This window comes from Bufo gargarizans, chromosome 6 (assembly GCF_014858855.1).
Source record: "Bufo gargarizans isolate SCDJY-AF-19 chromosome 6, ASM1485885v1, whole genome shotgun sequence".
NCBI lineage: Eukaryota > Metazoa > Chordata > Amphibia > Anura > Bufonidae > Bufo > Bufo gargarizans.
In genome coordinates, this window is record NC_058085.1 from 311,595,585 (window position 1) to 311,610,193 (window position 14,609).

The following is a 14,609-nucleotide window of genomic DNA, read 5'->3' on the forward strand; positions in this document are numbered from 1 at the left end:
GTTTTTTGGCTAAAGCCTACATCAGGGTGAAGCTGTCACACCAAGTGCATTTAACCAGCAATAGTCTGTTCATTTTTTTGGCCATATACTAAATCAGGGGCAAGCTGCGCCTGTCACCAAGTGCATTTAACCCTCAATGGTGTGGTTGTTTTTTGGCTAAAGCCTACATCAGGGTGAAGCTGTCACACCAAGTGCATTTAACCAGCAATAGTCTGTTCATTTTTTGGCCATATACTACATCAGGGGCAAGCTGCGCCCGTCACCAAGTGCATTTAACCCTCAGTAGTGTGGTGCGTCAAGCTGTGACACCAAGTGCATTTAACCAGCAATAGTCTGTTCATTTTTTGGCCATATACTAAATCAGGGGCAAGCTGCGCCCGTCACCAAGTGCATTTAACCAGCAATAGTGTGGTTATTTTTTGGCCATATCCCAGTCTAATTCTGTCACTAAATCCATACCGGTCACCCAGCGCCTAAATACTAGGCCTCAAATTTATATCCCGCTAAATCTCTCGTTACCGCTGTCCTGTTGTGGCTGGGAAAGTTATTTAGTGTCCGTCAAAGCACATTTTTTGTTCTGGGTTGAAGTACAATTCCCAATTTAGCAATTTCATAATTTAGTGGTTCCTGCTATATCAGAGCTATTTGAAATCTATCCCTAAAAGGGTATATAATATTCAAGGTGCACATTGGGTCATTCAGAATAACTTCACACACACCCGCTACTGTGTATTTCCAAGTCTAATTCTGTCACTAAACCCATACCTGTCACCCAGCGCCTAAATACTAGGCCTCAAATTTATATTCTGCTAAATCTCTCGTTACCGCTGTCCTGTTGTGGCTGGGAAAGTTATTTAGTGTCCGTCAAAGCACATTTTTTGTTCTGGGTTGAAATACAATTCCCAATTTAGCAATTTCATAATTTAGTGGTTTCTGCTATATCAGCTATTTGAAATCTATCCCTAAAAGGGTATATAATATTCAAGGTGCACATTGGGTCATTCAGAATAACTTCACACACACCCGCTACTGTGTATTTCTAAGTCTAATTCTGTCACTAAACCCATACCTGTCACCCAGCGCCTAAATACTAGGCCTCAAATTTATATCCTGCTAAATCTCTCGTTAACGCTGTCCTGTTGTGGCTGGGAAAGTTATTTAGTGTCCGTCAAAGCACATTTTTTGTTCTGGGTTTAAATACAATTCCCAATTTAACAATTTCATAATTTAGTGGTTTCTGCTATATCAGAGCTATTTGAAATCTATCCCTAAAAGGGTATATAATATTCAAGGTGCACATTGGGTCATTCAGAATAACTTCACACACACCCGCTACTGTGTATTTCCAAGTCTAATTCTGTCACTAAACCCATACCTGTCACCCAGCGCCTAAATACTAGGCCTCAAATTTATATCCTGCTAAATCTCTCGTTAACGCTGTCCTGTTGTGGCTGGGAAAGTTATTTAGTGTCCGTCAAAGCACATTTTTTGTTCTGGGTTGAAATACAATTCCCAATTTAGCAATTTCATAATTTAGTGGTTTCTGCTATATCAGAGCTATTTGAAATCTATCCCTAAAAGGGTATATAATATTCAAGGTGCACATTGGGTCATTCAGAATAACTTCACACACACCCGCTACTGTGTATTTCCAAGTCTAATTCTGTCACTAAACCCATACCTGTCACCCAGCGCCTAAATACTAGGCCTCAAATTTATATTCTGCTAAATCTCTCGTTACCGCTGTCCTGTTGTGGCTGGGAAAGTTATTTAGTGTCCGTCAAAGCACATTTTTTGTTCTGGGTTGAAATACAATTCCCAATTTAGCAATTTCATAATTTAGTGGTTTCTGCTATATCAGAGCTATTTGAAATCTATCCCTAAAAGGGTATATAATATTCAAGGTGCACATTGGGTCATTCAGAATAACTTCACACACACCCGCTACTGTGTATTTCTAAGTCTAATTCTGTCACTAAACCCATACCTGTCACCCAGCGCCTAAATACTAGGCCTCAAATTTATATCCTGCTAAATCTCTCGTTAACGCTGTCCTGTTGTGGCTGGGAAAGTTATTTAGTGTCCGTCAAAGCACATTTTTTGTTCTGGGTTTAAATACAATTCCCAATTTAACAATTTCATAATTTAGTGGTTTCTGCTATATCAGAGCTATTTGAAATCTATCCCTAAAAGGGTATATAATATTCAAGGTGCACATTGGGTCATTCAGAATAACTTCACACACACCCGCTACTGTGTATTTCCAAGTCTAATTCTGTCACTAAACCCATACCTGTCACCCAGCGCCTAAATACTAGGCCTCAAATTTATATCCTGCTAAATCTCTCGTTAACGCTGTCCTGTTGTGGCTGGGAAAGTTATTTAGTGTCCGTCAAAGCACATTTTTTGTTCTGGGTTGAAATACAATTCCCAATTTAGCAATTTCATAATTTAGTGGTTTCTGCTATATCAGAGCTATTTGAAATCTATCCCTAAAAGGGTATATAATATTCAAGGTGCACATTGGGTCATTCAGAATAACTTCACACACACCCGCTACTGTGTATTTCCAAGTCTAATTCTGTCACTAAACCCATACCTGTCACCCAGCGCCTAAATACTAGGCCTCAAATTTATATCCTGCTAAATCTCTCGTTAACGCTGTCCTGTTGTGGCTGGGAAAGTTATTTAGTGTCCGTCAAAGCACATTTTTTGTTCTGGGTTTAAATACAATTCCCAATTTAACAATTTCATAATTTAGTGGTTTCTGCTATATCAGAGCTATTTGAAATCTATCCCTAAAAGGGTATATAATATTCAAGGTGCACATTGGGTCATTCAGAATAACTTCACACACACACGCTTCTGTGCATTTCCAAGTCTAATTCTGTCACTAAATCCATACCGGTCACCCAGCGCCTAAATACTAGGCCTCAAATTTATATCCCGCTGAATTTGAATACAATACATTGGGCCAAATAATATATTTGTTGTTGTGGTGAACCATAACAATGAGAAAAACATCTAGTAAGGGACGCGGACGTGGACATGGTCGTGGTGGTGTTAGTGGACCCTCTGGTGCTGGGAGAGGACGTGGCCGTTCTGCCACATCCACACGTCCTAGTGTACCAACTACCTCAGGTCCCAGTAGCCGCCAGAATTTACAGCGATATATGGTGGGGCCCAATGCCGTTCTAAGGATGGTAAGGCCTGAGCAGGTACAGGCATTAGTCAATTGGGTGGCCGACAGTGGATCCAGCACGTTCACATTATCTCCCACCCAGTCTTCTGCAGAAAGCGCACAGATGGCGCCTGAAAACCAACCCCATCAGTCTGTCACATCACCCCCATGCATACCAGGGAAACTGTCTCAGCCTCAAGTTATGCAGCAGTCTCTTATGCTGTTTGAAGACTCCGCTGGCAGGGTTTCCCAAGGGCATCCACCTAGCCCTTCCCCAGCGGTGAAAGACATAGAATGCACTGACGCACAACCACTTATGTTTCCTGATGATGAGGACATGGGAATACCACCTCAGCATGTCTCTGATGATGACGAAACACAGGTGCCAACTGCTGCGTCTTTCTGCAGTGTGCAGACTGAACAGGAGGTCAGGGATCAAGACTGGGTGGAAGACGATGCAGGGGACGATGAGGTCCTAGACCCCACATGGAATGAAGGTCGTGCCACTGACTTTCACAGTTCGGAGGAAGAGGCAGTGGTGAGACCTGAGCCAACAGCGTAGCAAAAGAGGGAGCAGTGGGCAAAAGCAGAACACCCGCCGCCAAGAGACTCCGCCTGCTACTGACCGCCGCCATCTGGGACCGAGCACCCCAAAGGCAGCTTCAAGGAGTTCCCTGGCATGGCACTTCTTCAAACAATGTGCTGACGACAAGACCCGAGTGGTTTGCACGCTGTGCCATCAGAGCCTGAAGCGAGGCATTAACGTTCTGAACCTGAGCACAACCTGCATGACCAGGCACCTGCATGCAAAGCATGAACTGCAGTGGAGTAAACACCTTAAAACCAAGGAAGTCACTCAGGCTCCCCCTGCTACCTCTTCTGCTGCTGCCGCCTCGGCCTATTCTGCTGCTGCCGCCTCGGCCTCTTCCTCCGCCTCTGGAGGAACGTTGGCACCTGCCGCCCAGCAAACAGGGGATGTACCACCAACACCACCACCACCACCTCCGTCACCAAGCGTCTCAACCATGTCACACGCCAGCGTTCAGCTCTCCATCTCACAAACATTTGATAGAAAGCGTAAATTCCCACCTAGCCACCCTCGATCCCTGGCCCTGAATGCCAGCATTTCTAAACTACTGGCCTATGAAATGCTGTCATTTAGGCTGGTGGACACAGACAGCTTCAAACAGCTCATGTCGCTTGCTGTCCCACAGTATGTTGTTCCCAGCCGGCACTACTTCTCCAAGAGAGCCGTGCCTTCCCTGCACAACCAAGTATCCGATAAAATCAAGTGTGCACTGCGCAACGCCATCTGTAGCAAGGTCCACCTAACCACAGATACGTGGACCAGTAAGCACGGCCAGGGACGCTATATCTCCCTAACTGCACACTGGGTAAATGTAGTGGCAGCTGGGCCCCAGGCGGAGAGCTGTTTGGCGCACGTCCTTCCGCCGCCAAGGATCGCAGGGCAACATTCTTTGCCTCCTGTTGCCACCTCCTCCTTCTCGGCTTCCTCCTCCTCTTCTTCCACCTGCTCATCCAGTCAGCCACACACCTTCACCACCAACTTCAGCACAGCCCGGGGTAAACGTCAGCAGGCCATTCTGAAACTCATATGTTTGGGGGACAGGCCCCACACCGCACAGGAGTTGTGGCGGGGTATTGAACAACAGACCGACGAGTGGTTGCTGCCGGTGAGCCTCAAGCCCGGCCTGGTGGTGTGTGATAATGGGCGAAATCTCGTTGCAGCTCTGGGACTAGCCAATTTGACGCACATCCCTTGCTTGGCGCATGTGCTGAATTTGGTGGTGCAGAAGTTCATTCACAACTACCCCGACATGTCAGAGCTGCTGCATAAAGTGCGGGCCGTCTGTTCGCGCTTCCGGCGTTCACATCCTGCTGCTGCTCGCCTGTCTGCGCTACAGCGTAACTTCGGCCTTCCCGCTCACCGCCTCATATGCGACGTGCCCACCAGGTGGAACTCCACCTTGCACATGCTGGACAGACTGTGCGAGCAGCAGCAGGCCATAGTGGAGTTTCAGCTGCAGCACGCACGGGTCAGTCGCACTACAGAACAGCACCACTTCACCACCAATGACTGGGCCTCCATGCGAGACCTGTGTGCCCTGTTGCGCTGTTTCGAGTACTCCACCAACATGGCCAGTGGCGATGACACCGTTATCAGCGTTACAATACCACTTCTATGTCTCCTTGAGAAAACACTTAGGGCGATGATGGAAGAGGAGGTGGCCCAGGAGGAGGAGGAGGAGGAGGAGGAGGAGGAGGAAGAGGGGTCATTTTTAGCACTTTCAGGCCAGTCTCTTCGAAGTGACTCAGAGGGAGGTTTTTGGCAACAGCAGAGGCCAGGTACAAATGTGGCCAGCCAGGGCCCACTACTGGAGGACGAGGAGGACGAGGATGAGGAGGAGGTGGAGGAGGATGAGGATGAAGCATGGTCACAGCGGGGTGGCACCCAACGCAGCTCGGGTCCATCACTGGTGCGTGGCTGGGGGGAAAGGCAGGACGATGACGATACGCCTCCCACAGAGGACAGCTTGTCCTTACCCCTGGGCAGCCTGGCACACATGAGCGACTACATGCTGCAGTGCCTGCGCAACGACAGCAGAGTTGCCCACATTTTAACCTGTGCGGACTACTGGGTTGCCACCCTGCTGGATCCACGCTACAAAGACAATGTGCCCACCTTACTTCCTGCACTGGAGCGTGATAGGAAGATGCGCGAGTACAAGCGCACGTTGGTAGACGCGCTACTGAGAGCATTCCCAAATGTCACAGGGGAACAAGTGGAAGCCCAAGGCCAAGGCAGAGGAGGAGCAAGAGGTCGCCAAGGCAGCTGTGTCACGGCCAGCTCCTCTGAGGGCAGGGTTAGCATGGCAGAGATGTGGAAAACTTTTGTCAACACGCCACAGCTAACTGCACCACCACCTGATACGCAACGTGTTAGCAGGAGGCAACATTTCACTAACATGGTGGAACAGTACGTGTGCACACCCCTCCACGTACTGACTGATGGTTCGGCCCCATTCAACTTCTGGGTCTCTAAATTGTCCACGTGGCCAGAGCTAGCCTTTTATGCCTTGGAGGTGCTGGCCTGCCCGGCAGCCAGCGTTTTGTCTGAACGTGTATTCAGCACGGCAGGGGGCGTCATTACAGACAAACGCAGCCGCCTGTCTACAGCCAATGTGGACAAGCTGACGTTCATAAAAATGAACCAGGCATGGATCCCACAGGACCTGTCCGTCCCTTGTCCAGATTAGACATTAACTACCTCCCCATAACCATATATTATTGGACTCCAGGGCACTTCCTCATTCAATCCTATTTTTATTTTCATTTTACCATTATATTGCGAGGCTACCCAAAGTTGAATGAACCTCTCCTCTGCCTGTGTGCTAGGCCTAAATATATGCCAATGGACTGTTGCAGTGGTGGCTGACATGAAGCCTGATTCTCTGCTATGACATGCAGACTAATTCTCTGCTGACATGAAGCCAGATTGTCTGTTACGGGACCTCTCTCCTCTGCCTGGGTGCTGGGCCTAAATTTATGACAATGGACTGTTGCAGTGGTGGCTGACGTGAAGCCTGATTCTCTGCTATGACATGCAGACTGATTCTCTGCTGACATGAAGCCAGATTGTCTGTTACGGGACCTCTCTGCTCTGCCTGTGTGCTAGGCCTAAATATATGCCAATGGACTGTTGCAGTGGTGGGTGACGTGAAGCCTCATTCTCTGCTATGACATGCAGACTGATTCTCTGCTGACATGAAGCCAGATCGTCTGTTACGGGACCTCTCTGCTCTGCCTGTGTGCTAGGCCTAAATATATGCCAATGGACTGTTGCAGTGGTGGGTGACGTGAAGCCTCATTCTCTGCTATGACATGCAGACTGATTCTCTGCTGACATGAAGCCAGATTGTCTGTTACGGGACCTCTCTGCTCTGCCTGTGTGCTAGGCCTAAATATATGCCAATGGACTGTTGCAGTGGTGGGTGACGTGAAGCCTCATTCTCTGCTATGACATGCAGACTGATTCTCTGCTGACATGAAGCCAGATCGTCTGTTACGGGACCTCTCTGCTCTGCCTGTGTGCTAGGCCTAAATATATGCCAATGGACTGTTGCAGTGGTGGGTGACGTGAAGCCTCATTCTCTGCTATGACATGCAGACTGATTCTCTGCTGACATGAAGCCAGATCGTCTGTTACGGGACCTCTCTGCTCTGCCTGTGTGCTAGGCCTAAATATATGCCAATGGACTGTTGCAGTGGTGGGTGACGTGAAGCCTCATTCTCTGCTATGACATGCAGACTGATTCTCTGCTGTCATGAAGCCAGATTGTCTGTTACGGGACCTCTCTGCTCTGCCTGTGTGCTAGGCCTAAATATATGCCAATGGACTGTTGCAGTGGTGGGTGACGTGAAGCCTCATTCTCTGCTATGACATGCAGACTGATTCTCTGCTGACATGAAGCCAGATCGTCTGTTACGGGACCTCTCTGCTCTGCCTGTGTGCTAGGCCTAAATATATGCCAATGGACTGTTGCAGTGGTGGGTGACGTGAAGCCTCATTCTCTGCTATGACATGCAGACTGATTCTCTGCTGACATGAAGCCAGATTGTCTGTTACGGGACCTCTCTGCTCTGCCTGTGTGCTAGGCCTAAATATATGCCAATGGACTGTTGCAGTGGTGGGTGACGTGAAGCCTCATTCTCTGCTATGACATGCAGACTGATTCTCTGCTGTCATGAAGCCAGATTGTCTGTTACGGGACCTCTCTGCTCTGCCTGTGTGCTAGGCCTAAATATATGCCAATGGACTGTTGCAGTGGTGGGTGACGTGAAGCCTCATTCTCTGCTATGACATGCAGACTGATTCTCTGCTGACATGAAGCCAGATTGTCTGTTACGGGACCTCTCTCCTCTGCCTGTGTGTGTGCTGGGCCTAAATATATGCCAATGGACTGTTGCAGTGGTGGCTGACGTGAAGCCTCATTCTCTGCTATGACATGCAGACTGATTCTCTGCTGACATGAAGCCAGATTCTCTGTTACGGGACCTCTCTCCTCTGCCTGGGTGCTGGGCCTAAATTTATGACAATGGACTGTTGCAGTGGTGGCTGACGTGAAGCCTCATTCTCTGCTATGACATGCAGACTAATTCTCTGCTGACATGAAGCCAGATTGTCTGTTACGGGACCTCTCTCCTCTGCCTGGGTGCTGGGCCTAAATATATGCCAATGGACTGTTGCAGTGGTGGCTGACGTGAAGCCTCATTCTCTGCTATGACATGCAGACTGATTCTCTGCTGACATGAAGACAGATTCTCTGTTACGGGACCTCCCTCCTCTGCCTGGGTGCTGGGCCTAAATATATGCCAATGGACTGTTGCAGTGGTGGCTGATGTGAAGCCTTATTCTCTGCTATGACATGCAGACTGATTCTCTGCTGACATGAAGCCAGATTCTCTGTTACGGGACCTCCCTCCTCTGCCTGGGTGCTGGGCCTAAATATATGCCAATGGACTGTTGCAGTGGTGGCTGACGTGAAGCCTTATTCTCTGCTATGACATGCAGACTGATTCTCTGCTGACATGAAGCCAGATTCTCTGTTACGGGACCTCCCTCCTCTGCCTGGGTGCTGGGCCTAAATATATGCCAATGGACTGTTGCAGTGGTGGCTGACGTGAAGCCTCATTCTCTGCTATGACATGCAGACTAATTCTCTGCTGACATGAAGCCAGATTCTCTGTTACGGGACCTCTCTCCTCTGCCTGGGTGCTGGGGCTAAATTTATGAAAATGGACTCTTACAGTGGTGGGTGACGTGAAGCCAGATTCTCTGCTATGGGACCTCTCTCCAATTGATTTTGGTTAATTTTTATTTATTTAATTTTTATTTTAATTCATTTCCCTATCCACATTTGTTTGCAGGGGATTTACCTACATGTTGCTGCCTTTTGCAGCCCTCTAGCTCTTTCCTGGGCTGTTTTACAGCCTTTTTAGTGCCGAAAAGTTCGGGTCCCCATTGACTTCAATGGGGTTCGGGTTCGGGACGAAGTTCGGATCGGGTTCGGATCCCGAACCCGAACATTTCCGGGATGTTCGGCCGAACTTCTCGAACCCGAACATCCAGGTGTTCGCTCAACTCTATTTATAACCCTTTCTATCTTTATGCAAGTCAACAATTCTTAATAGTAGGTCTTCTGAGAGCTCTTTTATGCAAGGCATGATTCACATCAGGCAATGCTTCTTGTGAAAAGCAAACCCAGAACTGGTGTGTGTTTTTTTATAGAGCAGGGCAGCTGTAACCAACACCTCCAATCTCATCTCATTGATTGGACTCCAGTTGGATGATACCTCACTCCAATTATCTCTTGGAGATGTTATTAGTCTAGGGGTTCACATACTTTTTCCACCTTCACTATGAATGTTTACATGGTGTGTTCAATAAAAACATGGCAACATTTAATTCTTTGTGTGTTATTAGTTTAAGCAGACTGCGATTGTCTATTGTTGTGACTTAGATGAAGATCAGATCACATTTTATGACCAATTTGTGCAGAAATTTATATCATTCCAAAGGGTTCACATACTTTTTATTGCAACTGTATATATATATATATATATATATATATATATGTAAATATATTATGGCTAAAAACTTATATATATGTTTAAATTAAATTTAGCCTCTATTTCTGAAAGGTTTCTGACTGGATTGGAACTTACAACCTTTTACATTAAATTGCTAATTTTTTTTATAAATATGAGACTTCTGTTGTATAGGAATACTTATATAGCAATACTTAAAACAACTGGCCATGCAGCTGTAAAGTGTAGTGGTTAACAATCCGGGCTGTAATGTAGAAGGTTGTGAGTTCGAATTCTGCCAGAAAATTTTCATAAATAGAGGCTAAATTAGATTTAAATACACTCGAGCACACACGATATTTGGCCTACCATGCTCGCTCAACACTAGTTAAGATGTGTCTTTTCACCATCACCTGTCTTTGTATCATATGGGCATTGGGCGAGTGCCATGTAAGGTGCTGATTGAGGTGGAGGTCGCTCATTTGTTTTGGTGACTGTTACTTTAGTTTATCTTTGTACAAACCGGATTCCCAAAAAGTTGGGACACTATACAAATTGTGAATAAAAACTGAATGCAACCCAACCCTATGGGAACCCTACTCCAGCAGAAAAATCCACCGTAGTACAAGGGCTCTGCTTGTAATTTAAAAACTGAATGCAATGATGTGGAGGTGCCAACTTCTAATATTTTATTAAGAATAGAACATAAATCACGGAACAAAAGTTTAAACTGAGAAAATGTACCATTTTAAGGAAAAAATATGTTGAATCAGAATATCATAGCTTCAACAAATCCCCAAAAAGTTGGGACAACGCCATTTTCACCACTGTGTGGCATCTCCCCTTCTTCTTACAACACTCAACAGATGTCTGGGGACCGAGGAGACCAGTTTCTCAAGTTTAGAAATAGGAATGCTCTCCCATTCTTGTCTAATACAGGCCTCTAATTGTTCAATCGTCTTGGGCCTTCTTTGTTGCACCTTCCTCTTTATGATGCGCCAAATGTTCTCTATAGGTGAAAGATCTGGACTGCAGACTGGCCATTTCAGTATGCGGATCCTTCTCCTACGCAGCCATGATGTTGTGATTGATGCAGAATGTGGTCTGGCATTATCTTGTTGAAAAATGCAGGGTCTTCCCTGAGAGAGATGACGTCTGGATGGGAGCATATGTTGTTCTAGAACCTGAATATATTTTTCTGCATTGATGGTGCCTTTCCAGACATGCAAGCTGCCCATGCCACACGCACTCATGCAACCCCATACCATCAGAGATGCAGGTTTCTGAACTGAGCGTTGATAACAACTTGGGTTGTCCTTGTCCTCTTTGGTCCGGATGACATGGCATCCCAGATTTCCAAAAAGAACTTTGAATCGTGACTCGTCTGACCACAGAACAGTCTTCCATTTTGCCACACTCCATTTTAAATTATTCCTGGCCCAGTGAAAATGCCTGAGCTTGTGGATCCTGCTTAGAAATGGCTTCTTCTTTGCACTGTAGAGTTTCAGCTGGCAACGGCGGATGGCACGGTGGATTGTGTTCACTGACAATGGTTTCTGGAAGTATTCCTGAGCCCATTCTGTGATTTCCTTTACAGTAGCATTCTTGTTTGTGGTGCAGTGTCGTTTAAGGGCCCGGAGATCACGGGCATCCAGGATGGTTTTACGGCCTTGACCCTTACGCACAGAGATTGTTCCATATTCTCTGACTCTTCGGATGATGTTATGCACAGTTGATGATGATAGATGCAAAGTCTTTGCAATTTTTCGCTGGGTAACACCTTTCTGATATTGCTCCACTATCTTTCTGCGCAACATTGTGGGAATTGGTGATCCTCTACCCATCTTGGCTTCTGAGAGACACTGCCACTCTGAGAAGCTCTTTTTATACCCAATCATGTTGCCAATTGACCTAATTAGTGTTAATTGGTCTTCCAGCTCTTCGTTATGCTCAAATTTACTTTTTCCAGCCTCTTATTGCTACTTGTCCCAACTTTTTGGGGATTTGTTGACACCGTGAAAATTTGAATCAACGTATTTTTCCTTTCAAATAATACATTTACTCGGATTAAACGTTTGATCTGTCATCTACGTTCTATTGCAAATAAAATATTGACATTTGCCATCTCCACATCATTGCATTCAGTTTTTATTCACAATTTGTTTAGTGTCCCAACTTTTTTGGAATCTAGTTTGTATATCTTTCTATGTATATCTTTTATCATAGTTTAGTAAACTCTTAATACACCTTAATCATGTTAAGTCTATTTTTTCCCGAACCTCAGATTTAATACAGATGCTAAAGACTAATGTTACAGATATTTCTGCAACTGAAAATGAGTTCCATTCATCTGAATAGAGTCGTTCTAAAGTGAAGCGAAAGGATTTCTGCAAGACCTATCCAAATGAATAGAACTGAATTTCAGTCGCAGAAAGAGTGTTAAAGAGTAACTAAACTTTTAATGAAGTTTTTTTTTTAAATGTCCCAAATAATAATAATTTTACTAATGTATTTTATTTATTGATTTTGCATTTTTATTAAAGATATTCCCCCCTAAAGCGCAGATTTCCTGTGTGCTTTAAATACACTATTCTCCCCACAGCTGACTTCTCAGTGGTGTACGAAGTACGGATGCTACAGTTTATCGATAGGGCCGCAGAGAACGGAGTACGGACAGGAGCACACATTGCTGCTCCTGCCTGTGCCCCCCTGAGGTTTACTAAATGCTGACATAGCATATGGGTACCCTGTAACAATGTACAATGCCAGGATTAGCTGATTCATAAAGAGTAGATTCCGTACTCCATACACCGCTGAGAAGTCAGTGGTGTGGAGAAAATCGAAAGCGGCCAGGAAAATCTGAGCTTTAGGAGGGAATATCTTTAGTAAAATTGCAAAATGAATAAATAAAATACATTAGAAAAATTATTATTAGGGCATTTGGGACATTTTTAAAGAACTTCATTAAAAGTTTAGTTACTCTTTAAGGCACCCTAAGCCATGTATGAACCATGACCACATAATAGAAGACGGTTTATGAAAATGACTGGTGTCCCCAGTATGGGTCTGAGAAGACCTGGAGGGCTGAGATGAACCCTACTTATGGACAAGTGCTGCTGACATAAGGACTGAAGCTATAGTTTCATTTGTATGTCATAAAAACAGCAAAGTTCAAAATACATCAAGAGCCATGGGTGAAACGTGAATTGATACTTACATGTTCTGGATTGCATCCTGTCACCTTCACTCCTGGACACAGAGCCAGGGCAGCTCTTTCATTATTAATAACCCAGAACTGGACATAACCAGCAGTGCAGCAGTGAACTCTTCTGCAGAGCAATACAAAAAGGTTGATTAAAATAATGTGCATCTCCATAATCATAATACTGTTCAGTTGGAAATAATCTTACTTCATCCAAGTGGTGAATAATACAGTGTTGTCTTCTCGGCACTACTGAAATTATATACAACATGAACAGCCGGTCCATTATTTGTGAGGCAGGCCCCAGCGTTGTACACAACTGGATATATCCCAGAGGAAATCCAGTGGATGTTATATTTATAACTCCCATATGGAATATTTGCAAAAAATTATGTTTCTGCAAACATGTTAAACAGTGCACATAGGCTTGTGGTATCTGTACAGTATATCAGATAACAAATAATTTCTGTATAGAAGGCAACAGTTCAAGGAGGAAGAAAAAACGGGAACTTATGGTGGCGCTTCCAAAGAACAGCGCCACCAGAAGTTCCCGTTTTTTTCCTCTTGCTGGGACAGTTTTTTTCTGTATATGACCTGGGCCACGTGGCTGCCTGAGGGATGGCATGCTGGAGCCAAGGCTTTTATGTTTGTACAAGCCAACTGTCACGGCTGTCATGGTCTGGTGGCAGTGGACCGTGACACTTTTGCCGTGCATGCTTGTTGCTGGTGGCAACGTGATGTTTGCATGATTTTACACTTCCCATTTAAGGCTGGTGTTCTTTCCCTATTTGGTTTGTTTAGGGTGAAAGGATTGTGCAAGGTGGAGCTGGGTGTGGCCTCATGGCTCTTCTTATACTGGAGTTGTGAGCTTGAGGTTAGTTGTATGTCTGCCATTGTATGAGTAGGAGCTTTGCTGCTCTCTGGATGTGTTACTTGTCCTTGAGGCCCTTTTTGTGGAACATCAAGGTCTTTGGCAATGTCATCCTGGTGTTTCCCCGTGTCTCCTTACCCTTCCTCACCTGTTTATGATGTTTCGTGTGGGTTTATTTTCAGGGTGTGGTGTACGTCTTGTTGTAGTTTCATGTCTGGTCTTTTGGTGTTGTTCGTCCAACATGTATGCAAGGCATTTCCCTGTGTGTTGTGCCTCCAGTGAGGGTGCTCCTGGGTTTCTCGAAGAGGGAACCGCATTGACCACCTACCTGCAGAAGTGGGTGCAGCTTGTATCACCTTATGTTTCTGGCATACTTGCTTGTCCTCCAGAGGGAGGGTGAAAGGGGAGTTACCGGTAATGGCGCAGATCTTGGTAACAGGTGTTTTTTTTTTCCTTTATAAACTTTTATTTTTTAGTTATCATACAAAAAGATACATAACAATATACCATTTACAATACTATAAAATCCAAAAGTCCGTCAATTCTAGTCCTTAAAGCATAATTAAATATGATTTCATGCAAATACCCATAATTATATAGATGTTAACTAAAATCAAATAGAGGTCTCACTGCCTGGGGGGGAAGCAGGACCAACCCGGCATCCAAGGGTTTAGCATTACAGATAGAAACCGAGATCTTATTTAATATTATTATCTCCATACTGGGAGGGAGCATAGGCCCGAGGC

The 14,609-nt window shown here is 45.3% G+C and overlaps 1 pseudogene; it reads right to left on the bottom strand.

The window, feature by feature from the left end:
* The window catches only part of LOC122942169, a 74,986-nt pseudogene that overhangs the window by 50,615 nt on the left and 9,762 nt on the right, over nt 1-14,609 (bottom strand).